Source organism: Manis javanica, chromosome 9, assembly GCF_040802235.1.
Source record: "Manis javanica isolate MJ-LG chromosome 9, MJ_LKY, whole genome shotgun sequence".
Lineage (NCBI taxonomy): Eukaryota > Metazoa > Chordata > Mammalia > Pholidota > Manidae > Manis > Manis javanica.
The window spans coordinates 25,553,515-25,578,614 of NC_133164.1; the positions used below are offsets into that span (position 1 = coordinate 25,553,515).

A 25,100-nucleotide genomic window follows, 5' to 3' on the forward strand; every position below is an offset into this window, starting at 1 on the left:
AGAAACTATTGCATCTCTCCCTTATTAGCGTAGGCTAAGGAGGACCCCTAGTAAACTTGCACTTTGGAGGAGCTATCACAACAAGCTTCAGACACCCAGAAATTTTAAAGAACAGATCCCTGAATTTTATGATGTATCTTTCATCCTCTTTCAAGTTCAGGTATGAGCAAAACATTTATTTTACTACTACTACATGGCCATAGCAGCATGGTTGATGTAATATGCAAGCATTGTGTTGTAAAAGATGATAAGATGATGAAAATAGACCAATGTGATATCCTACGGGATAATGAGATAATAAAAAATCTCTGAGAACTAAATTATGGCATAGAGCTAGTGAACTGACAAAGATAAAGGTAAAGGTTTACATTTATCTCTACCAAGTGAAAACAGATTTCTTCTGGTGATCTCTGCTTGTTGAAATAGAGACCACAAAATGTTATATTGTTAGCTACAGAGAAAACCATCTTCCAGGTATGTGTTTATTTGCCCCACTAAAGAGAACTTTATGAAATAGCAGCTAAAATGGAATCCTGAGATGCCTATAAATATTAGTTCATTATCATTCCCAAGTATCTGCCTGTCTGTCTTCTATACAAATCAAACAGGTAAGTTTAATGGAGATATCCTGGAAATCACCACTGTTGTGGCTAAGTTCCTGATGGTGGATCTCCTTTCTGAAAGTCCCCCAGTGATGTGCCATTGCTTCTGACTTACCATTTTGTCAGAAGCATGTTCCACAGGCTTCCACTTGGCCATTCCCACTGTAATAGTCTAATCAGCATGTGTCAGGGAAAGATTGGGGAATCTGCCATTTTCTGAATATATATATATATATATATATCATCAAATCAGCCAAACACAGGAACTAAGGAAATAATCATATAGGTTTGCAGACTCATTGGATCCAACCTGAAATGGCTTTTAAACAAAATTTCATTTATCCCCTGACATCCAACTGACCAGAAAATCTTAGTGACAGTTGTTCCCTAGAATTGGTCTGGGGTCAGTCTATGTCCAATATCTTCCAGAGGGCTGGATATTTCACTTTCCTTAGTGCGCTGTAGCCACTGATCTTTTTGTGAAAGGCTAGAAGGAAGATTTCAAAAAGCATTGTGATACTGACACAGTATACTTTTCAAGAGTCCCCATCTCCTTCATGCAAGGAGCTCTGCTTCTGTGACTCAAAGCTAAGAGTCATGCTTCCACCCAGAAAGCTAAGAGCTTTATATTGTTTTAATAGAGATTAAGTGGGATTTCAGTGCCCTGACTATTTTGATCCTAGGACTCCTCAATCATTTAGCCAACACCAAACACTGTAGGCCTAACCAGGTAATAGAGTGACTATATGCACCTTGCCTCTGGCATTAAGTAATGCTGCTTGGCCTCTATTTCCATGGATTTTCAACATGTACACTGAAATCAAGGCTCTCATTTGGGTGATAATGTCAAACATGCACATGCTCGGCTACAACACCAGAGAATACCATCTATAGTGCTTTTCAGACATTGTGGTGCTCTTCTCACTAGTTTATATCTAAAGCTGAAGGAAGGTAGTGTCATCTGGCCTCCTTGGGACAAGTGAACGTAAATGACTAACATTTTTGTCTTTCTATGATTCTGGGCTCCTTTTTCTATATGACAGAAAATAATTTATGTGATGTTAACTTAATTTAGCATAGCCTAGCACTAAACCCATTTCCTAAAGGGAAATTTTTTCCAATGTAAAATTCTTATCCTACAAACTCTTCAACTAATGTGAATGTGGAATACAAGACTCATCAGATATGTATGCATCCAGTCACCTCCATGAATCCATGCTTAGAAAATTACTGGAACGTATGCTTTACCTTCCAAAAGAAAACACAAACTCATGTGGTGCCGAAAACAGAGGATCAACACAGAAGAGGCAGAGAAAATATTTAGGATGGTGGTGGAGGTGGAGTTCAGAGAACAGGAGCTGTGCACCAGACCCAGAGGGCAGCATGCCCAGACTTCAGCAGGTCAGAAAGTTCCAAGAAGGATTTCATCAAATACATGAACACAGCACTTGGATATTTAATAGATATTTGAGGCTTGATCAATAATAAATAAGTATGTGTAAAACTAAATAAAAAAAGGTAGCAAGACATTTAACCACTCCTTCCTGGAAGGAAAAACAATTACAGTATATCTTAAGTCTCATCACCTGTGGTTAGTGATTACATAGTCATAAGAATGTAAATCCTAAATACCGATCTAACTAAAAGTATGATATATCCATTAGAACAGACTGGCTGTAGAGGAAGAGAGAGTGAGAGAGAAAGAATTAGGGATAATGAGGCACTATAAAGGCAAGCTTCACCCTCTTTCATGTCAATAGTTAATACTTAAAACCACAAGAATAATAGGTTGCAAAATAAGAATTTTAACTAGTTGGAAGTGGTTACCTGCAGCACTAGGAAGAACAAGAGTGGTAGAGGACCAGCGTAGGCCACAAGCAAACCTTGTACAATCATTTGGACATTTCAATCATGAGCATGAGTAAACTTGATACAAATAAATTCCCATTTGCTTAAAAAGAAAATTATCATAAAATGGTATAATTCAGGTATCTAAAATTTACGGAGTGCCAAGAAAACTTCATCCCATCTAATGTTTACAAAAACTGTTTGACATAGACCTTACTTATATGATAGAGATGAAAACATTGGGATTCAGAAAGATTAAGTAACTTTCTCAAAGGCTCTGATTTAGTCAGTGATGGATTCAGGAATCAAACATGGAACCATCTGGCACCAACATCCTTGTTCTTTCTATTATAAATGCACAGTCCTCAGTAAAACAGCCTTACAGAAGTCTTGGGGTAGGTCTGTAATGAATGGACTTCAAGTGTTTGGCAAGGAAAAGAAACGTATCCCTAGCTTGGGGAACAATGGAATGTGTGCCGAGGAAAGCTAAGCACAACTGGTCTGATCGTCAGGAGGTCATATTATAAAAACTGGTGACTGGTATTTGTTAGCACCCATGTAGAGACAGCATTCATTCCAAGGACTTTCCTCATTAATATCAGGTGTAGAGAGCCATTATGCTACTTTATTTATAAAATCAGATTTTTCTGACAGTGTGACAAACACGCATCCATCTGGACAACTCCTGTGTCATAAGAATGCATGTTTAAATTACCTACGACAAGAAGAAAAGTAAATACAGAATAAGAGCTCTTGCCAAAGCAAATTTTTATAACAGAAACATCAATCTCTGCTTGCACAGTCAAGAAACTGTCTGCTTTGCTAGGGTACAGGCATGGATAGAGGTCTCTTTTGCCAAAGCAAGCCCGTTTCCGTGCAGTAGATCCATCTTTCAAATGAAACCACAAATAAAAAGAAACACTTTTGTCTTCTTCTGCAGAAATTCTACTCTTAACAGTAATCTCAAATAGTTCAGAAAAAGAATTGATCAAATTTTGATCAAAATATTCTTGTCAGGTTTATCTTGAGGTTTTTGGAATAATAAAACTATTTGAGTTCTTTCCAATAAACACTTGTAGTCTAAGAACTCTTTAAAAGGCTATTTCCCAAGTCTCTTTGACCTTCTTTGGACTCTGTGACATCATCTTCATGAAGATGAATATTGCTTAATTGTGGGCTTAGCCTATATTGTTTTTGGAGAATATTCTCTATGGACATACATTATGAAAACTCTACTTATATTTGCTTATATAATTATCACATAAAGCGTTCAGCTGTTAACATAGTGGTGTTGAAGCAAATTGCATGGATGGGAAAGAACTGCAGATGTCCTACTAATTATTCTAGGTACTATTATAATAAAAATCTAATGACTTGGATAGTTAGGTTAGTAAAACACTAAGGAAAAGCATTTTACTTTCAAAAGGAGTTAGCTTGAAGTTATATTACACTTTTGTGCAATACTGTGATAATCTAACAAAGACTCTGTCTTATATTCTCAGATCCTAACTTGGCATGCTGAATGAAAATGTATTATTCCAAGTTTTTGCCTATGGCCAAGTTTTCAAGAAGGCAGTTATGATTCCAGGTATTTGAGCAGTTTACACATTAGGCAGAATAGGTGAGCTGCTACCTAGGTTTGAAATAGAAATCTCAAATGGAAAAGAAAATGAGATGCTCTGTCTCTCTCAAGGTATATGAAGAATCATAATTTATCCTAAAATACCTACATGATAGAAGCATACTTATAAATTATCTGTTTCTAATAAAGGCTTCCTAAGCATGAGCTTCTGCTCTTCTACAAAAATATGTGTGCCTTAAGAGACCTTTTGCAGCCCTGTAGCAGAACTGGGTCAAGAACTCACACCCTCCCTTTTGCTATTTCAGGTACCAGTACAAATAAGTCAAAGATGATGGTTAGAGTCTTGCATTCGTGTCTCCAGGCTAATAAAATTGTCTCTGACTCATGCAGAGATGTTCAGGACTAAATTTTTAATTTTCCACACCCATATGTACATAATTCTCATTGGATTCTCCTGAGATTATATTAGTCAGGCTCTTTGAGATGACAAAGAACAGAGCTACAACAAGCTTATACTGACCGATGGGAGTTCTTATAAGAAAACACCCAGAAGTAGGTAAACAAAGAAAACCCTCAGCAACAGTCAGATGGATCTCTGCTTCTCTGCTTCTCTTCAAGTTCCGGGGCATTCTTCTGTCTGGTTAATATGTTTCAAAATTCTTTGAAAGAAACCATTCAGTTGGGTCAATTAGACAGACCTTCATGAAGAACATCTCTAAAAGACAGAGTTCTCCACCCAGGCCACCTCCTAGATCACCAAATTCCCAGCTGACCAGCCTGCAGTTGGCTGCCATTGGCAATCCGTAAGAAAGAACAACCAAGCAGAGGCTTTGCTGAAAAGGGGCCGTGGATGTTCAGATACTCAGCGACATGGAGTCCAAAGCACTTTAAAGCCAGGTGTTGTTTTCAGACTACCTGAATTAAAACTACTATGTCCAAGCCCACAAAGCATGTGGAAATTACTTGATCTTCCTAAGCCTCAGTTTCCTTATCTGTAAAATAAGTAGAATAGTAGTACTTACAGCAGGCTACAGATTAATGAGCACAGATTAAATGAGACAATCCATATAAAGATCCCAAGAGATCAAATAATATATATTTGCTTAGAAATAATAATTGCTTAGATAATATATATGATAGATTAGAGAAAAACATTGAATCATGCATAGCTGTTAATCATTAGAAAATTCATTTGTATACCACTAAAAATCTCAAGGCCACAAGTGGTACACATGTATATTTGGTTAAACACTACATGTGACAACCTTGAAACCCTGCCATAAATTATTTTATAAAGTGAAACTATTGTGCTGTCTGAGGATGTTACTATTATTCAGTTCTGTATGGAAATTTTACATATTGGATTTGCTGAAAATAGGGGTGTACTGTAAGTCTAGATGATACATGGATTTATAAACAAATTTTTTTCAAGTAACATAAAACAAACATAGCTAAGGTATGCTCATATCTCAACATACAAAGTCATATTTACAGGCATGATTATTGTTTAAGGACTCTTTCCTTCGAGGGAACAGAAAAAAACAATGAGCAATGAGGCCTTTTATAGTGAGCCCAGGTGCCCACAAGACAGGCTGTTCAGCCTCTGCTGTCACACAGCTTGACAGGTGTAAATAAGCATCAGAAGGGATAAATGTGGACCTTGATTGCAGCCTGACCTAGGCATAAATTCTTACCTACTAGGTATGTGACCTTAGACAAATTTGCCAAACTTTTGGAGTCTCAATCCCTTAGGACCAAATAAATCATATTCTCTGAGCTGAGGCACAGGCACCATATTTTTAAACTCCCAGATGGTTCTGAGGCTAAGTTGAAAAGCCCTGCTCTATCTAAAGCTAGTGGTTCTCAAATTACAGCACGCCTAACAGCCGGCTGGGCCCCACCTCCAGAGTTCCTGATTCTGCAGACCTGGGGTGGGGCATGATATTTGCATTTCTGACAAGTTCCATGTGACGCTAGCTGCTTAAGTCCAGGGTCTACACTTTGAGAACTGCCTCTGTATAAACTCATCAGATTCCTGCTTGGTCCCTTGGCGTGGTTTCTAGTCTAAGAAACCACGAGTCTAAGAATTCAAGTCTAAGAATGCCCAGCAACACACTGCCTCAAGTCATCAAAACCCTTCCTCTCCTCATCTCCCATCCCACCAGCCCTGACTAATGTTCCCTGTCTTCACTCATTAGATACCATTTATAATTATTGTTAGCAAAGCTCCAAAACCAGGATGTTCCATAGTATTTGTTTGTAACTGTTATTCTTCCAATCTCTAAATTGCCCCAGAGGCAAAAAACATACTCTTTTCTTTTTTGTATTCCTGGCTTTAAGCAAAATGGCTACACATAATAGAGACATAACAAATGTTTTGTTGAATGCAAATAGCCCATAAGCCAAAAATACTCTCTAACACCTAGTGACCCATTTCTCTAAAAAAGATCAAGTTGAATTAATGATGTGATCCTCATCAGGACTTATCAGGACCTTTCTGTTCTTTTAAGAAACATAAGCATGTGCTGCTTGGTAAGAAAAGCCATGTGTTTTTATAGCCTCATTCTTGTTAACATCTTTTCACACCTCTGTTCCTGAGTCTGACCATACTCCCCTCCAGCAGCCTACACATGCTAACCTTGCTGCCCACACACCCCTACCACTTGCTGCACTGTGACAAAAATATACCTCATTTTCCAAACAGGGGTGTCTTACTTTTTTAAACAATATTAAACAAAAATAGAAACATCAAGGTGAAGGTTGTCCCTGTTGAGAGCTGCAGCGCAGGTAAAAGAATGGGAAGCATAACAGGAGATTGTGAAGTGCCTCCCCCCCACCAAGTTCCACGGGTGCCTTAGGCCCAGTGCCTGTGGAGCATACCTGTGTCACGCTTTAACCACAGGGCCTGTTTATAGTTTGTTATTCATTAAACAGCTAACTCTTTCCCAGGAGCCAAAAGCTGCCTCTCTTTGCCGTGGTAGGAGCCCCGAGCCCTGCCGCTGCTTCGCCGTCCCTTCAGCCGACCTTACTGCAAGCAAGCCCGGAGCCAAAGCGCTGAAGGCCGCGCAGAGGGAGGGAGCCGGGAGAAGATCTTGACACCACCTGCGCCGAAGGTGAGCGCTGGGAAACGGTCTGCCCTAGACGGGTATCTTGGCCATTGGGTTCCAAAGGTCTGTTGGCAGAAGACTGCTTGGCGTTTTATTTTGTTGCTGTTTTGGTTTGTTTTTCTGTCGTTCTTTATTCTTTTTTTTTTTTTTTTTTTATGATGGTGGTGGTTAGGCAGGATGAAAGGCCTGAGTTGGCTGGTGGAAAATGCTGGTATCTTTCACTACAGAACTCAAGAAATTCAGAAAAATGTCAGAAAGGAGAAAGTGTCTGAAACGAAGTGCTAAGAAAACCACCACCAAAAACCCTGTGAGGCATGGTAACTACACCTATCGTGATGAGCATTTAGCAGTGTTTGTAATTATGAGATCGCTAAGTGGCACAGCGGAAACCGGTATAACATTGTTCATCAACTATACTGCAAATTTTTAAAACGTGTTAGCATAGTGGTCTGGCCTTAAGAATTAAGAAGAGTCCTACTTCCTTTTAAATTTAAGGAAAAAAGATGAGTTTGCCTATTTAATGAAACTGAAACCCTGCATGTTAAAATTTCCTGGAAGAGTTATACATTCATAATTTTTTAAACAGTTTTTAATCATCTTCTTAACAAGTTATATCACTGAATCCCTAGCCATGTTCCCCTAAACCTAGTGATCTCCCCCAGCTGTAGCCTCAGGCACATGACAGATATTTTTCTGCCTGCCTACTGGGTTTAAAACTCTATAGTGATTAAACACACACACACACACACACACACACACACACACTCACTCACTCACTCACTCACTCACTCACTCACTCACTCACTGGGTTCAGGCTTTGTCCTCCCACTGCTTTCAGGCTCCAGAGGGCCTGATTTTAAAAATACGGCCTACTATACTGACAGGATAGCAGAGATGCTAAAAGACAGTTCCTGTGGGGTGAGTACCTGCTATTCCACAAAGGAGCATACCGGATTCCTCACCACCATATGATCTCCTTTGAAAGGAAGTCACTAACATCAGCGAAACCAGTAAGAGCAAAAAACTTAAATTATTACTTTAGAGTCATAAGGAAATAAGTTTAAAAGTCTATCCATGTATGTTTTATTTTCATAATATGGATCAAGATAAGACATTGGAGAATTAATTAAGAATTTTTTAAGAATACACTATCCAGACTTCATTACTGTGTAGAAAAAAGGAGTAATGTTCCATTTTCACATAAAATAATCACTGATCATCACAAATCTGCATCACCAAAAAAAGTTTCCATAAAAGCAATTTTCTGCTCATCAGAAATCATCTGCCACGTGTTGTCCTCTTAAAGCCATTTAATTCGCCTTTCCATTCACCTCAGAAAACGGGTTCAGCACCTTTCTGTTTCATTTTCAGGGAACCTACATGCCTAACCTTGATTATCAAGCTACACCTTGAGTCCAGAAAAAAATGTTTAATGTAACCAAAAAACTTAGTTTATGATAATCTAGCACAGTGCATGTTGAAATATATAATACTGTACATAGCAAGTAGTTAGGGGTGGTTTTATCAAAACAGAGCAAAAATTTTCCCCTTGTTATTTTGGGATATTTCAAAAACATGCCTCTGAGCTCTAGTGCAGGGCTTGATTAATGCATGATTTCCTCTTTAAAATTAGAAACAGGAATCAAGAATGAAGCTTAATAATTTTCATTTGCTCTTCTTTCCCAAGTATTCTAATTAAGGCCTGGCTCCCAGACCTGATTAAGCAGCCCCCGCATCTGACTCCAGTCTGCAGTCATCCCCGCAAGGCAGGAACTCAAGCTTATTTTGAGTGAATGGGAACAATCTGGAAGGAACAATGAGGTAGGACACACTGTGAGGGGGGGTTAGACGGTTTTGGTTTTGCTCTTATAATTTGCCCTGTCCATTGTAGAGCGCAACAACACAATTTAATAACAAATGCCAAAAACATCATTCTAGGGGAAACACCATTGGTCTGACTTTTAGAGTACTCGATCAGGAATATCCCAGTTTCCATTGCCTTACTCTTTGATTTTCTCGAGCTAAATGTTACAAAAGCAACATGTACTTTATATTTTATATTAAGCAACCATAAACATGTATGTGCTATTACTAACCAATGCCCTTAATCTCTTGGATTCAGTGAAATCATAAAATGAATTGGAAGTGTTTTTTTGATGGCTGTCATGGAGAAAAATATGAAGGAAAAAAACTGGAATTGTCAACCATGAGTTTTCTCAAAACTATTTCTCTATTTGAAGATAACAGTCCTGAATTATTTCAGGACATTCATTCTTAAAATATTGAAAAGTTGCACTGTAATATAGTTCGGTGCTCATTAAATGTTTCTGGCCAGTATTAAGAAAATAGATACTTAGGGTGTCCTTCGTACAAAGGAGTAAGTCAAAATATCTCTTATGCAAATTACATAATTACAAATGGGTAAGGTCAATTTCTTGGAAGCTATATAGATGCCCTCCCTGCCCTCACTTTTTTAAATACATATTTCAGCTACCATGGTAATGCCAGACCCAGGGGATATCGTATATTTAATTGAGGTACAAACCTGAAAGACAGCTACACCTCGCTCACTTATCCATCCTCAGTCCTTCACCATTGTGCTTATGCCCCCTGCGTTCTACCTCCCTAACTCCTACCGCAGAGAATACTTTCATCTTGCTACAGTAATGCGAACCCATCCCAACCAGTCACTTAAATAGTTCACTAAGTAAACTAATTCAAAGTGTCTCACAGAGTCCCTCCCCTGCCATCCCCTTTGTCAAAAGCCCATATCAGACCAATATCCCTTTCTTCAGTATTGAGCAATATTTTCCTAGTTGTCCTCAGTGTTTCCATTCTTTCTCATCCTGGCCACATGCAAATTGGAGTCACATTTGTTCTCCCTTCAACACCATTTGCCTTGTTCTCCAGTTTAAAAATCTCAGCCAGACCCAAACCAATCAGCAGGGACTTTAAATCCTGCATGCCCTCTGAGCCCTTCTTCCACAGGGGCCTGCAATATTTGCTTATCCAAATCCCAGGACTATTTGAGTCACTCGTGGATCTTATCAAAATATCAATTTCAATTCACTAAGTCTGAAGTGAAGAGAAAGATCTGCTGTGATGTTGTTCATGGTGGAATGGACTACATTTTGAAAAACAAAGATTTAAACAACTATTCTCTTTTATTGGGGAAACACTGGTCTCTATCAAGGGCTTAATGGAAGGGTAAGAATAAAGAGCTATATACAATAAAATATTCCATACCTGACTGAACTAAGGACTAGACAAACTTTGAGTTCTCATCAAAAGTTATAGAGTAGTGCATGATTGGTTGATACTGTGTACATATAAACCATAGATATATTTATAGTATGATGAAAGGAAGGAAGGGAGGGTGAGGGAGGGAGAGAGAAGGAAAGGGGAAGGGAAGGGGTAGGAAAAGGGATGGGAAGGAGAAGGGAAGGGAGGGGAAAGGAAAGGAAAGGAAAGGAGAAGGGAAAGAAAAAGGAAAAGAAAGGAAGAAGGGAGGCAGGGAGGGAAAAAGCAAGATTGGAAGGAAAACAGCAATTCCAATATAACAATTATTATTGAGACTTATGAAACAATTGTGCAAAGTGTTTACAAGCTACAGAAAACTCAAATACTAACACAAATAACATGACCAGACTTTGTCTGAATACTGTACTTCTGTCCTCCAGTCCTGTGCATCATGCATTTATTTGCTTTTGCTCAGCCACAGCCCTCCCACCTTCAGTGATCCATGAGCTGGATTCTCTCCATCTGTTCCACTACCCGGAGTCCAGCGCCCTGCAGGGAATGGTACTTCTTGCCTCTTTAATCTCTGTACCACTGGGAGAAGTAAAGTAATGTACTTCAAAAAATCCTGCTGGGCTGCTGTTACAGGGTTTATATACTTTTATTTAAAGCACTCTCTTATTTTAAGAAGGCCATGATTTCTACTTTGTTTCTTATGTGTTACAGTGACAGGATCAAAACCCAGTAGAACAGTCGTTGAAGTGGACCTGGTAACATCTCTTAATCACACTGGCTAGAAAAGAGGTGGGAAGTAGAACTAATCAAATTTGCACATTGCTTCAAATACAAAATTACTAAATATATAGCTCCAGTGTTTTTATTGAGGTCATATTTATGATGAAAGCTTGAATCCTCTGAACTCAGAGGATTCTGAGTGCATAGGAAAAATTTGAATCTGAACTCAGAAGATTTGGAGAGGAGAGGAGAAATTTGCCAGTACTGAATTTTAGTCCCAACCGGTAAGGTCCTAATCCCTGAAACTTTTGTTTGATCTCCAGAACTACCCCTGGCATCCTTTCCAAACTTAAAAGACAATGACTGCCTTATTTTGGCTAATCTAGTTTGAATCAAAAAGATATGATCAATTCACTACATCCATATAGGATATATTTGATCAATTGTGGCTTTTTTTTAGGGGGAAAGGGGGAAGTTCTTTACTGAATTGTTATTTTATCACCTGCTCCAAGCACTTGTGTGTTTGGGTAGCCATTCTCTATAGTGTTTCTCCATAGGATAACAAGTACCCAATTTTATGAATATATTATGTTCCCGTTGAGAAAAATAAAACTGGAATATCTTCAAAACATGTAACAAAGATATAATTTTTTATTCACTCTTCCATATTGAATCCTAAAGTCAAGAGAAGAAAAGATATCTTCCTTGTCCTTTCCCAGATACTCTAAGTGCCAATAAGATGTTGCCTGTGTGGGAGAATAGTCGACAAGTCAATATACTTGTGAGCCAAAAAACACACACTGATAACGTCCTACCCAGAATTTCACAGAGCCCAACAAATTTATCCTAAAGACAACCGGGGAAATAAACTTGCCAATTTTTCTGAGTCTTCCTAATGAAACTTAAAAGTAAATGAGAATTCCCAAAATTACTACTTGTGAAGTGGCTGAAAAATTTAAGACTTTCCTTTCTGAAGAAGGTCATCTAACATAGAGTCTGGGAGCAAAATCAGACTTCATAAATAAATAGGAGAGAAGCAGTAAGAGTGGTGGGATCCTGAGCCCAAGAAATTGATGCCATAATTCATCTGGATCTAAGTAGTGAAGCCCTAGTTGGAACAGAAAGTTTTCTCTATGGAGAAAGTTTTTTTCAAAGAAAGCACTGTAGTTGACCTTAAAACATGTCTCCGAAATCTGAATCAGTTTATTGCTATCTCATTCTTCCTTGAGAAGCACAGGCTGCTAAATTAAAATAATCATCTTCCCACGGCAGCTCTCTTCCCAACAATTCTACAAATGAGCCATTTTCAACAAACGGAGTCTTGTCCTCCCTTCTCAATCCTCATTCTCCCCTAGAGAAACTCTTCAATAAATTGGTCACGGAGAGGAGAGTTGAGGCAGCGGGCACACACGTCACAGTGTCTGTCCTCAGAGCGGAGCCCACTCTCATCACAGCCCCCAAGGCTGCACTGCAGCCTGCAAGCACGCCGGCTTCTCTCTGTGCCCCCCACTACCGTTCTCCATCACACCATCCAGCTACCTCCTCAAGTACACCATATTCCTGCCTGCTGGAGTTCTCCCTGGCTGTGGTGAGAAGAACTTTCTAAAATCCTTTTGGGGGTCCCTCAAAAGAAGACAGTAAAAGACTGTTCTAATGTTTGACAAAAGACTCTCTCCTCCATGATGCTGCAGATTTATTCTTGAACTTCAGTTCAGAGAACAAGCATCATGTAATCCTTTAGTGTGTGGACCCTTTGCCTGTACCAGTTAGTAGCTGTAAGGCCTTAATATTTCTATGCCTCAGTTTTCTCACATGTAAAATGGAGAAAGCAATAATATCTCCAGCATGTAGTTATTTAGGATGACAGTGAACTAAAGTCATATATGTAGAGTTAAAACACTGCCTGTCACATAAGAAGTGATATATATATATGTCCTCTTATTATTGCCTCCTGAACTTTCTCCTTTCGTTTTCCCTCTACTTTGAAAGGCTTCTTGGTTCACTCCTTTTACGCAGATACCAACAGAAGGTAAAATTCTTTAGGCAGTTTACCTTTTTCACACAACAACAATAGAAGTTAAAATACTTAGCTTGTCACCTCAATGGAATTTGCTGTTTAACAGTTTAATGCCACTTTGAGAATTTGTGTTATTTAGAAATAAGTAAATAAAACTTGGCATATTAAAAACTTTGTCTTATCACAGATTTCAGTCCAGATTTCAAAGCAAAGCTATAGGAGTTATTTCATGTTGATACAATTAATGTCATGTCAAAGCTAGCTGAATTTTTCTGAGTAAAATGAGAGGAAGGAGAGAGAGAAGGGGGAGAGAAAGCAGAAAGGAAGAAGGGAGGGAGGGAGAGAGGGTGGGTGGCACCCTATTCTCAGGAAATCATGAAACTACACTGAAATGCACCGTATAACATCCCATTTCATATCCTATTAAACACCATAGGAAATGACATTTTCTACAGTAAGACAAGCAGATGGTAGAAGGAGAGAGCAAAATAAAGCTCTTTGAAAACTGAGAATGAAAATGCCACTGCTAACATCTTGGGTCCCTCTGACGTGTTCATATATCAAGTTATAGCCTCCAAGACAGCCGCTTTCTTTATTATATGCGTGTTTTGCCGCATAAAATAGTTCCACGGGGCTTCTGAAGGAAGACTCATGTGGTGCTGGAGATGTGTGTTTGTGTGAGTTTGTGAGTGGGGCCAGGACAGGGAACAGTGGGGGCCATTCAAAACCCGGAGACAGGCAGCCCTGACTAGGATGCTCGGCCAGCCGGGCCGTGATTCATCCGCCTCTCGGGCCCAAGGACATCAAGTCCTCTGTTTTGCTCTTAGTTCACATTTATCCTCTAAACCAATGAGTCATACATTGGAAATATGTATGAAATAAGCAAGAAGAAGACTATGTCACTGAGTTATTTCTGGTTGTTCAATATACACATCTTAGGACATCATGTGTTTGAAAGGCAAATTTTTAAATATGAGAGGTCTATACAAAACAGATAGAATTGGTTCTGTAAAGAAAACAGCAAAGTCAGATGCAAGAAGAAATGGAGCCCGGTAAAACAACTGTTTGGGTGAGGAGAATAAAAGGATGTTCTCAAAAGGATAATTTTCTTCAGAGGAAATGGCACAAATTCTTGGTCATTCAAATTAACAGAGAACTATTCCTGCCAAAGTTTAGTGCTGGGAAACAAGTGACATCTGGTCCATTGCAAAGCTGTCCCACCTCTCCATGGCAAATATGAGCATGATACCTTAATGCAAACAGAATTGTTCTTTGAACACCTTCCCAGCCAAACCTAACTGCCTGAGAAATCAGAGGATTGAATAGTTGAGTGTTATCATGAGAAAATAGAAACCTGAAAACATCCATGTGTAATGCGTGGCCTGACAGTTGCCCGTGTAGGACCTTTTCATTAATCCATTGGCTCAACAGATACCTGTTGAGCACCTGCCATGTGCCTGGTTATAAGTATCCTAGGCCCTGAGGACACAGGCATGCACAGGCTGACACTGCCCATGTCCTCATGGACCTTCAGTTTTATGGATCAATCAGGTGTTTAGCAAGTAATAATAGAGGTAATATTCATGACAATTAGTGGTATGAAGAGCAGTAGAGGTGAGGGACTGGTTTGTCTGGGTACAGGGGGCAAACGTGTGATGGAGACAGGAAGATTTGACATTGAGCTGAGACCTAAGAACTCGAAGGATGAGATGTTGGCAAGAACATTGCAAGCAAAGGGAATATCACCGCCCGGCCCTGAGGCTGGAAAGAGAGCAGGGTTTCTGAGAAACTGATGGTAAAGAGCTTAACTAGAGCACAAGGACAGACAGAGACAAAGAGAGCCAGGAGAGGACAGAGATCACACAGGGAGAACCTTCTAGGCCATGCTGAGAACTGTGAACTTTCTCCAAAGAAAATTACAAGTCACTGGACACAGGGGAGTGACATGATCAGATGTGCAGTATTAAAGATAATTAGCTTGTATGGCAACAGTTTGGTGAGGAGAAAGGGAGGGAAAAGAGAAAATGGTCAGAAGTCATTCAAGTATGCCAGCCAACATCTTGATTCAAGATGATGGTCATGGCGAAGAGGAAGTAGAAAAGATTATGATGAATTGAGAAGGTGTTATCAGTAAGACAGTGATTGTTCTCATGCCTGCATCAGACAGAGTTGTATGCAAGGAGAGGAGGGAGAAGAGGAGGGAGAGATGGTATCTGTGAGGCCCCATCTGTGAACTGTGAGAAGACTTCCTCCCTTGTCACATACGAACATAGACACTTGAACTAGTTTTCCTATCTTATTCCCTTTCCGCCACTATTTTATATAAAGTTGTTAACTTCACAACAGAACCTGCAGTGGAAAGAATCTCTGGTCGGGGGAGGAAGGGTTGTTACCCAGAGAGCATGCCCTGGGCTGGGAGCAATAACTGGGAAGGTCTGAGTTATTTCCCTTTTGGAAAGCAGTGGGTGCATCTTCAGTTTTACGTGGAATGATTTTATTATGTTACAGGGAAGCAATTTTCCCCTTTTAGAAGTGTAAGGGTAGAAGAAAGTGCATACTGATTTGTAACTGTCAAGGGGAAAATACCACTGCAGACGTTTGTCGCTTGTCTGGCTGCCCAGCATCTGACCGTTCATACACTTAGGGAATGTCACATCTTACAAATCTTGATGGAAAGCATATCCTAGTACAGAAGCAGAAGGTGCCAGATACTCACCAACCCAGATTTTCTGGCATGGACACATTTCCTGAGCCAATCAGAGGTACTTGCCATGTATTATAAATCAGAGATTAACTAGGAACAGAAGGGACAGCTGAGAATGTGCTCAGATGCTGGTGGTGGTGGCAGCATCAGTAACTGCTTTTCAGGGCTGCAGAACTAGAGAATCACCCGGAGCAGGGTAGGTGGGATGCACGTCAAGGTATGCTTCTCAGCAGTAGGGGCAGTTGTGTTTTCTCCAGGCCAGTTATGTAATGTTTGAGGTGTGGTTCCTGCATTGATTCCAAACCCCTTTGTTCTGCTTTCCCAGTGATTCTGTGAGACTCTCAATATCCTTTCAGTTAATTTCTTTCCTTAATTTATAACTGGCCTTTGAATCAAAACCCTTTGGTAATACAGTAATAGTTAACATTCTGCTCATTGGACAGTGTAACAAACTGAAGAATATTCCCCAAAACTGTTTTATCACTTGCTTAAATTTATAGAAACATATCCTTTCTCCCAAAATACAGATGTGCTATTACCATGTTCGGGAAGATGAAGGGTGGAGATTTGACTTTACACTCCGAGGCAATGAGCATAGCTCTTTCAGCTGGCACCTCCTTGATTCTCATGCCAACAGGCACGCTCTCACTGACTATGCTGACATAGAGACTGGCCCCCTGCACCACCTGCCAGAACCCGAAGGCACATGACCTCAGAAAGGATGCCAGCCAAAGTCAACACAGGCACAGCAATGAAGAGAGAAGATTTAATGTTACCACAAGCCCAAGTGGAGAAGACCCAAAGTACATAATTCCAGGCTCCAATTCCCACACATTCCTCCAGGGAACCTCTTTTGGTATAACAAAAAGATCCACCAGGGAGCTGGATATGCCCCTCCACTAGGAGTCTAGCCTAGCCTGATAATCCTGCAAGCAGTATCACCAAGGGGTCAGCGTCCGAGGGACCCCTCCAACGTGACATCACGTTAGCAGCAGGACCCCCTTCTCAGCCGCACAGCCTCTGAGAGGATGTGGCAATGGTCTTTGACAAAGCTCTGGCCCTACATTTAAAAAAGCAGCCTGTTTTTTCTTTGCAGTCAAATCTATTTCATTCTGCCCTGAACTAGAAAGCCCCCGATATTCCATTAGTTTCAGCTCCATTGCCTACTCAGTGTCAGAGGCATTTGAGGACCGCACACTGATGTCACAGTTAATGGCACTGATATGGCTGGGGCCCCAGACAGCTACAAGAATGAATCGAGAATGAAGACTGCTGGCTAAGTGCTGGGAGAAGCCTGTGCAGGAACAGAGGCCCTGACTTTTAATTCTATATGGGTCACTCATCCTAGGTGATTTCTGCTTCTTCTCCAGATCTGTGGCTTCAGCTATTATCTGGCAATAACCAACCAAATGTGCATTTCCAGCATGGATTTCTCCCTTACACTCCAGAATCATATACCCGCTTGCTTATTTGACATGTCCACTTCGCTACCTAACAGGTAGGTCAAACTTAAAATCCACAAAAACTTGATTACCCCAACACCTTCCCCCAACCTGTGTATCCCCTGGTCACTCCATTTCAGTTTCTGGCAGCTCCATTCCACCAGTTGCTCAGTGCACAAATTTACACTTCTTGTCTTCTTTCTTATTCTCCAACTTTACATCCAAATCATCAAGAACTTTTGTCAACTCTAGCATTAAAATATACACAGGATTTTATCAGTGTTCATCACCCCCTCCATCCCAACCGTAGTACAAACTGTCAATCACTTCTCATAGGACCTCTTACCTGGTCTCTCGGATTCAATTTCCACATCCCTGCCCCAGCCTTTGTTAAAGTCATCGAGTCTTCCCTTAACAAAGCTAAGCTTTAAGACATAGGTTCTTGCTGATCCAATCTGTCTTGTGGTTTTGCATCGCACTCAGAGTAAAAGCAGAAGTTTTTATCCTGATTCACAAAGCCTTCCTTGCCACGGGACTCTCTTTCCTCACTCCATACCACACCCTGCCCGTCTCTCTCTTTCCTCTCCAGATACTCCAGCCTCCTGGCTTTTCCATACCAGGCACCCTTCTGCTTGAGTTTCTTTGTGCATTGCTGCTTCACCTTCCTGAAATGTCCATTTCCAAACTGTAACCTGTAATTTCCCTCCCTTCTTTTCAGAACCTTCCCTGACCTATACATAAAAATGCCTCTTCTGTGAGTAATGTCGTGCCCTCTCATACTTTATTTTCCTTTATTCCTGTGTTTTTGCGTATGTGTTTTTTTGTCTTGTTGCCTCCCACCAGGTCATACTTCATGTAAACAAAGGCTTCTTATATCATTTACTGCACATCTCAGCACTTAGGATAACGTCCATCCATCCATAATAAACCCATACTCCAGATCTGTTGAATAAATAAATGAAAGAATGGAGAAGATCTACAAAGGGATTACTGAAAGAACCTTGGCATTTGAGGATTTAGGAAACAATAAGGGAAGCTTATGCAGAAGACTGAGTAGTCTCCAAAGAGGGGGCTAATAAACCAGAAGAGCTGGTGTCACTGAAACCATGGGAAGTGACTGTTTCTAGCTGGAGGAAGTGGTTAACGCTGTAAACTGCTACAGAGGAGTGGCCAGTGAAGTGTGAGAGAAACAGAGGGAGAGAGTGGTAAATAATCAGTCAGGCAAGGAAAGGAGATGATGACCAACAGTGTTGAACATTATTTGCAAACCAAGTTAGATTATATAGTCATTGGGTTTGCAAAACAAAGAACTCTGTAACTTTATTAAGAGCAGTAAGTTTTAGTGGAATGGTAAAAATGAGAATCTGACAGCAAAGGGCAGACTAAGCTTCAAGGAAAGAGAGAAAGGAAATAATCAGTACCAAAAAACAATTGTGTAGAGAAAATTTTCTGTAAAAAGAAAAAGAAATGAAGGACTTGCAGTCGAGTATACAGTTCCTTAGGGCATTTTTTTTTCTCCCCATCTTCCAGTTTCTAAGGCACGGGTACGCAGTTCAGGGTTGCCCAATTTGATATTTGCACTGAGGCTATCAATATGGAGTAAATACTGGGACAGGCGAGTTAGCTGTGGCGTTCGACAACAGCACGGTGTAGGGGCTGGAGTGTCAGTGGTGCCAGCGATGAGAATGATACTGTTTTCAAGGGGGCCAGTGCCAGTGGTGACATCCTGAACAGATCGTTCTGACACATCGCCTTGGCTGTGGCTCCAGCTGACTAGACTCCGTTGGTTCCCACACATTTTCTCAATCTTGTTCTCCAATTATCCTGTTGATTCTGTATGTTTTCCCAAGCCTGATGGAAATATTCTCTTCTGTTTGAGCTAGCCAAGCTCATTTTCTATTGCTTGCAATGAAAATCCTTACTGACAGAGTAGTTCAGAGGTTGTTGCAATTATTTAGGATAAAAGAAGATAGTAGCCTTACTTAAAGCAAGGATATTATGATGAAAAGGAAGGGAGAGGTGGGAAATAAGAGTTAAAATTCATGGGAACGTATTGGGCATTGGCATAAAGAGAAGAAAGCATCACGGAAGATGGTTTGTAGGCTGGGTAAATGAGGTGTTGTCAGTACTTCCAAACACAAAGAATCAAAAACTAATAATAATAGTAAAGGTGTTGGGCAGATGGGGAAGGGAGTGGATTTGTGGTGGTGAGAGTAATTACCATTTCACAGAAGTTGAGTTTGAGACTAAGATGATGTTATGGGAGATGTAGAGTAGACAGATGGATGGAAGTATGAATCTGTGGGAAAATGTCATGGATAAAGATAGAAAATTGAAGTCATCAGGAACTGAAATCATGAGAGGAAATGAGATCACTCTGGAAGAGTTCACAGCATAAGAACTTGGGTTGAGGATGGACAGCTGGAGAATACCATACTTTAAGAGATGAGCTTAGGAAGAGAATCCGAAAAAATTAATCACATCATTCTGTACCACTGCTCCTTTCTTGATTAGATGGTATGACTAATTACTCTTTCTAGTTTCCTTGGACATGAAGAGTCCTTGAAAGCATTTTCTTGTCTTTGGCAGCTCTTTCTCAATGAGCAATGATTTCAAGTAATTATTACCTGCCTCAAATTTTAACCCAAGATCAGGACCCGACATTCTTTGTTAACAGCCTGTGCCTGCAAGATTTGAAGAATAAGCCCCTTTACATTTTAGACAATTCTTTCAGAGGGCAAATCTCTAAAAATAATACAGTGAAGGAACTAGCTATCTGACACTAACACTGCCACATAGATCTCTTACGTATATAAGGATTCTCTATTTCCCCCCAGAACCACCCTAAATGTATGGGTTCTAAAGAAGCAGTGCCCTATTCCCACCATCCATTTAGAATCTACTTGACCAGTAAGGGTCTCTACCAACTCCTACCTCCCCTTTTAACCTTATTCTGAATTTTTGCTGCCTTATGTCAAATCAATACCACTGGTTAAAGATGCAGACTCTGTGGACATAAAAATTCACCTACAGTTATGAAGCCACCTTTCTATCATCTTCATGGTTTCCAATGGCTTCCTAGGATTTAACTGTTGCTGTAACACAGCCAGCTTTAATTGATGTAAAAGAGGTGGTAAGAAGGAAAATGAATCTATGTTTCCCTTGTCTCGGGGGTGGAGGGACGATGGAGAGGGGATGATGTGGTTCTATAGAGCTGTGATGGTTAATATTATGTGTTAGAATGACTGAGCTAAGAAACACCCAGGTAGCTGGTGAAACATTATTTCTGGGTCTATCTGTGAAGGTGTTTCCAGAAGAGATTAACATTTGAGTCAGCAAATGTGCTTTCTGCTTGAGCTGGGATACCCAGCTTCTCCTGCTGTGGCACACCAGTGTTCCTGGTCCTCGGGCATTCAGGCTCATGTTGTGACATTTACCGTGGCTCCCTTGATTCTCAGGTCTTCAAGTTGGGATGGAAACTGCACCACTGGCTTTCCTAGGCCTCCAGTTAGCAGGTGACAGACTGTGTGACCTCACCTCTGTATTTGGTTCATTGACATGTGAGCCAATCCTTCATAATAAGTATTTATTTCAATATATTTATACATATCCTGTTGGTTCTGTTTTCCTAGAGAATCCTGACTAATGCAAGGCCCAAGAGAAGACAGGGAATTCTTAACCAAAGCAACAGAGGAAACCAAGACAGAAAATGATAAGACAAGCATAAATTCATGGACTATTCTGAGATTCAGATAATGCAAACACACGTAAGACTATCAAGTTCAGAGTATTCAGAGATTTAAACAAAGGTTTATGTCACAGAGGCAAGAGTTTAGTCAGAAGCAGGAAGATTGGGAAGTAAAGGAGTCCTGGGGATTGTGAGAAAGCTAGGAAAATGTTTATGATTATATAAAGATGTATAGTAAGGCTTGATTAACTTTAAAGTCAAGGGAATGGGAAATAGTTTCAGTGAAACTCTGGAAAACATAGTCAGAAGAAGACAAAGCAAAAATGATTGAACAGAAGCTGTTTGAAAGTTATATTCAAAATTAAGTAATAAGACAGAGGCTTTAAGAAGGCCAAGAAAGAAAAGAAGACATTTTTATCAGCTGTAATCAATGGAAAGAGACTAAGTTAAGAACTGAAATAAATCCACTGATTTAACTATTTGCAGGCCATGTCCTTGTCAATGGCTTTCTGTAGACTGATGAGGATGGAAAGCAGAAATCAGTTAGTTGTCAAATAAATGACAGAAGAGGACCTGCAGAGATTAAGCAAACACTACATTTTCAAACTCAAGTGTAGTTGTAAAGAGAAAAATAATAACAGGATAGCTAGAGGAAGATAGGCACTAAGGGTGGTTTGTTTTGCTTTCAGAAAGATATTTGAGCATTGAATATGTTTTTCTGTTATGTGACAAACATGAAATCTAGATTGAACTGCTTAAACAACAGGGAATTTATTGATTCTTTAAAGTAAAATGATCCAGAGTAGATCAGCTTTAGGAATGGTTTGGTAAGAGTTTCTGCTTCTCTAGTAAGAACTGATCACTGGATTCAGCAGTGGGGTCAGCTTCTTTGGGATCTCTGGTTTCCCCAGTTAGAGACTGTTGGTGAGATGAAGGAAAAGGAGATGATGGGTGCTGGGAGAAAACCAGAAGGTGGTTCCCCTATAGTCTACATCTTTGGTATAAACATACCTTTCATCTCAGATTCACACTTTCAGAAATGCCTGTGCCATGTGAAATATACTTCCTCCCTTCCCAAATGGAGCAAACTCAAAATCCCTTCCAGTTACTGCATCTAGGACAAGCCCAGGGTCTCTGTGTCAGGTGCAGTCTTCTCCAAGAAGAATGGTTCAGGTACCTGTAGCTATGTGAGAAGTTGTCCACCACACAACATCTAGCATTTATTAGTGGAGGGAGAACAGGATCATCACAGTAAAACTTCCCACTTGGAGAAAAGGATAACTGAAGTCAACAGTGGGTGCTCTCAGTCATGCCTAAATGGAACAGTTCCTAGGGGAGCTTTCTGGAGAAGCTGCATTGTCCACTCCCTCCTGCCCGTTACAGCATCAGAAATGAGTGGATGGTACTGCTGCCTTGTCTGGAAACTGACTACTTTTAGCAGCCAACTTTCTGCTAATGTGAATTTGGGGTCTAGGAAAAGATCAAAGGGTTGAGCAGATAGGCTATTTTAGCTAGGCTTGGTTGAGTTTTATTAGCAATACTGCTGTCATAGGAAATAAAGATTCTTATCTATTTGTTTCCAGCCCATATAAAGGGCAAGCAGTTAAAGCCATAGATATTATCTGCTAAGAGTTGTTAAACCCAGACCTGGGCCTAAAATATCTGTTTCCTAGTAGCCCAGTTTTGGTTTCCCTCAACTCCTAGACCTCAGTAAATAGTTTCCACCCCAAATCATCTGACTGACAAGACAAATATAATATGCTTCTTGCCCCCTGCCTGCATCCCAGGTGTTTCCCCTAAACAGGAGTGATGTTTTATCTTTCGACAGGCAGAGAATTTGTAATTGAGGAAGTGGGAATAAGATTGGGAAATCAGGCCCCTCCTGTACCTTAAATTTATCTCTCTCTCTCTCTGCTTCTGCTTATATTAACCTCCACTTAGGGCCAGGAATATGGTCTTCCAACCCTACAAGAAACCAGATAATCCAAGTCATTTTTTGGTAACAGTCTGCAGGCAGAAGATATTCCTTAACAAAACATATTTTTTCTCCTTCCAACTTTCAGGAGACCTAATTTCAAATGAAGCATATCTCTTTATCACAAGACATTACTGAACATTAAAAGAAGACTTCAACACATTTAAGCATTCTGACCTTTCTTACATGATCCTTATCCAAGGGTTCAATAGGCCATAGTTTAAAAAATTCTTTTGTAACTACAAATTAGGAAGGCCAACTTCACAGGGCAAGACAGAACAATTCTCTACCTACTCTTTTCTTGGTTCCACCAGTTCCACAATTTCACTCACAACATCCTATTTTCTTTCGCTGAAGTCATTATCAGTGTAGCTCAGGAAGACTCATTGTGCTGCAACAATAAATGTGGCTGGTCAGTCAGTAGTTTGGCTTCGGTTTGTTTATCTCATGCATTTGAACAAGTCCAGAGACAGTAGAGTCTTCAGTTAATTTTTTATCAAGGCTCCGTTTCTCCGGCTGTCTCTCAGGTCTGCTAATATTTGAGCAGGAAATTCATCCCCAGGCTGGCTTCTCTTACAGTAATAAGGTTATGCTGACTTCACATCTGCAAACCACAGAAACCTTGAATTCCCACAGTATTCTCTAGAATTTGATTGGATTTGTGATTGACACATATCTGCTACTGAACTAATCTACAGGTCCAGGCAGATCACATGAGCTGAGTGATCAAGTCTTAGCAAGATTCTTCAGAACTGAATTCATCCACTCAAGAGCCATATGGATTCTCAAAACTAGAAACCAGCAGCTGTGGAAGTTGCAGTAAAACCATAAATTTGAGAAACATTTAATTAATGCCACTATAATATTAAGAAGAGAAATTGAAGACATAGTAAAGTAGGAATTTTTCAAAGGAGGAAGATCCTTTGAAGAGATGAAAGTAAAGTGGGAAGGGATCATGTTCAAGTAGGACAAAAATATGTCATATTGCCATATATTAATTACTTAATAATCCAAATTGTATTTTACAATAGTCATCACCACTGCCTGCATTTCCAAAGTCAACCTGTCTAACCTGGAAACAGACTACTCTTGGTTTTATTTCCAGTGAAATTTTTGTTGAGATAATTATAGATTCACATGCAGTTGTAAAAAAAATAGTAACAGAGAAATGCAGTATATACTTCACCCAGTTTGCCCACCAGTGACATTAAAAAAGAAAAAAAAGACACAGGAGATTATAGTAGCCAGGATATTTTTTTTTTCAGATTTACATTGATACAATGCACCACCTCTCTTGGATTTTGAAACAAATTTGAAGACAGTGTAATTGATTCATAAAAGGGGAAAAAGCAGTTCAGCTGAGCAAGTTTTTGTCTGAAAACTTATATTGCTTCTGAGGAAAAACAGTTATCTTCAATAATGAGATGTATGGGAAAAACTGGGGAGGAAGGTGGTCATGGTGAATCATACTGAAAATACCAGCATTTTTCGAGAAAACTTTGCATACATTGTAGTCCATATTAAGACGCTAGTGATCTTCTATTTGTCATTAGCTGTTATATGGTAAGAGCTGTTGTTTTAACATTGTTCTGCTTTTCTAGTAAAAAGCTTGAGAAGATGTGATAAAAGCAGTTATAAAACATTTCAGAGCAGACTGGTTTTAAATCAAGGTGATTAAAACTAATTATTTCTAAGTTTCTATTATTTATAGTTAATTAGTTACTTTGCCTGCTTAAAATTTCTTTAACCATGCATTCCAAATTCATTAAAAATAGCATTGTATTTTAGTATCAAAATAAACACAAAGCATGAGAAACAAAAACTCTACCATGAATGAGGTTTGATAAAACTATCTTTTTTGTTAATGTGACAACTGACAATGGACACTTTTCATCCGATGCAGTGCAGAAGAGCAGCTGATAGTGAGACTCATGTCAAGTTGGGGTTGGGTTTGGTTGCAAATAAAGGAAAACTCAACCACGACCTAAGGAGGGGTTGAATGTCTCGGATAACAAGAATCCTTCTGCTATGGAAGTCAGGATGGTGTTAGCTTTCTGCCATTTTTTAACACACAACTCATCCTTACAGTGACAAGACAGGTGCTAAATATCTGATATTGGAAACAAGGAAAAGGAAGAGTTTGAGGGGAAGGACTGCATGGCT

At 39.8% G+C, this 25,100-nt stretch overlaps 2 long non-coding RNA genes across 3 annotated transcripts in view; one reads left to right on the top strand and one right to left on the bottom strand.

Moving 5' to 3' along the window:
* The window catches only part of LOC140843360 (uncharacterized), a 64,340-nt gene extending 46,040 nt beyond the window's left edge, over positions 1-18,300 (bottom strand). The window contains exon 1 of the long non-coding RNA XR_012121034.1: positions 17,621-18,300. This is a non-coding gene — a long non-coding RNA (uncharacterized lncRNA). The remainder of the gene's footprint in view (positions 1-17,620) is intronic.
* Positions 6,923-24,758, top strand: LOC108390172 (uncharacterized). Of its 2 annotated transcripts, XR_001851452.3 has the most exons (5): positions 6,923-7,145; positions 8,827-8,960; positions 16,360-16,635; positions 17,203-17,330; positions 20,907-24,758. It is a non-coding gene; the product is annotated as an uncharacterized lncRNA (long non-coding RNA). The 2 variants fall into 2 exon arrangements; XR_005059104.2 differs by having other exon boundaries at positions 16,360-17,330; positions 20,907-21,042.
* Positions 24,759-25,100: the final 342 nt, after the last annotated feature.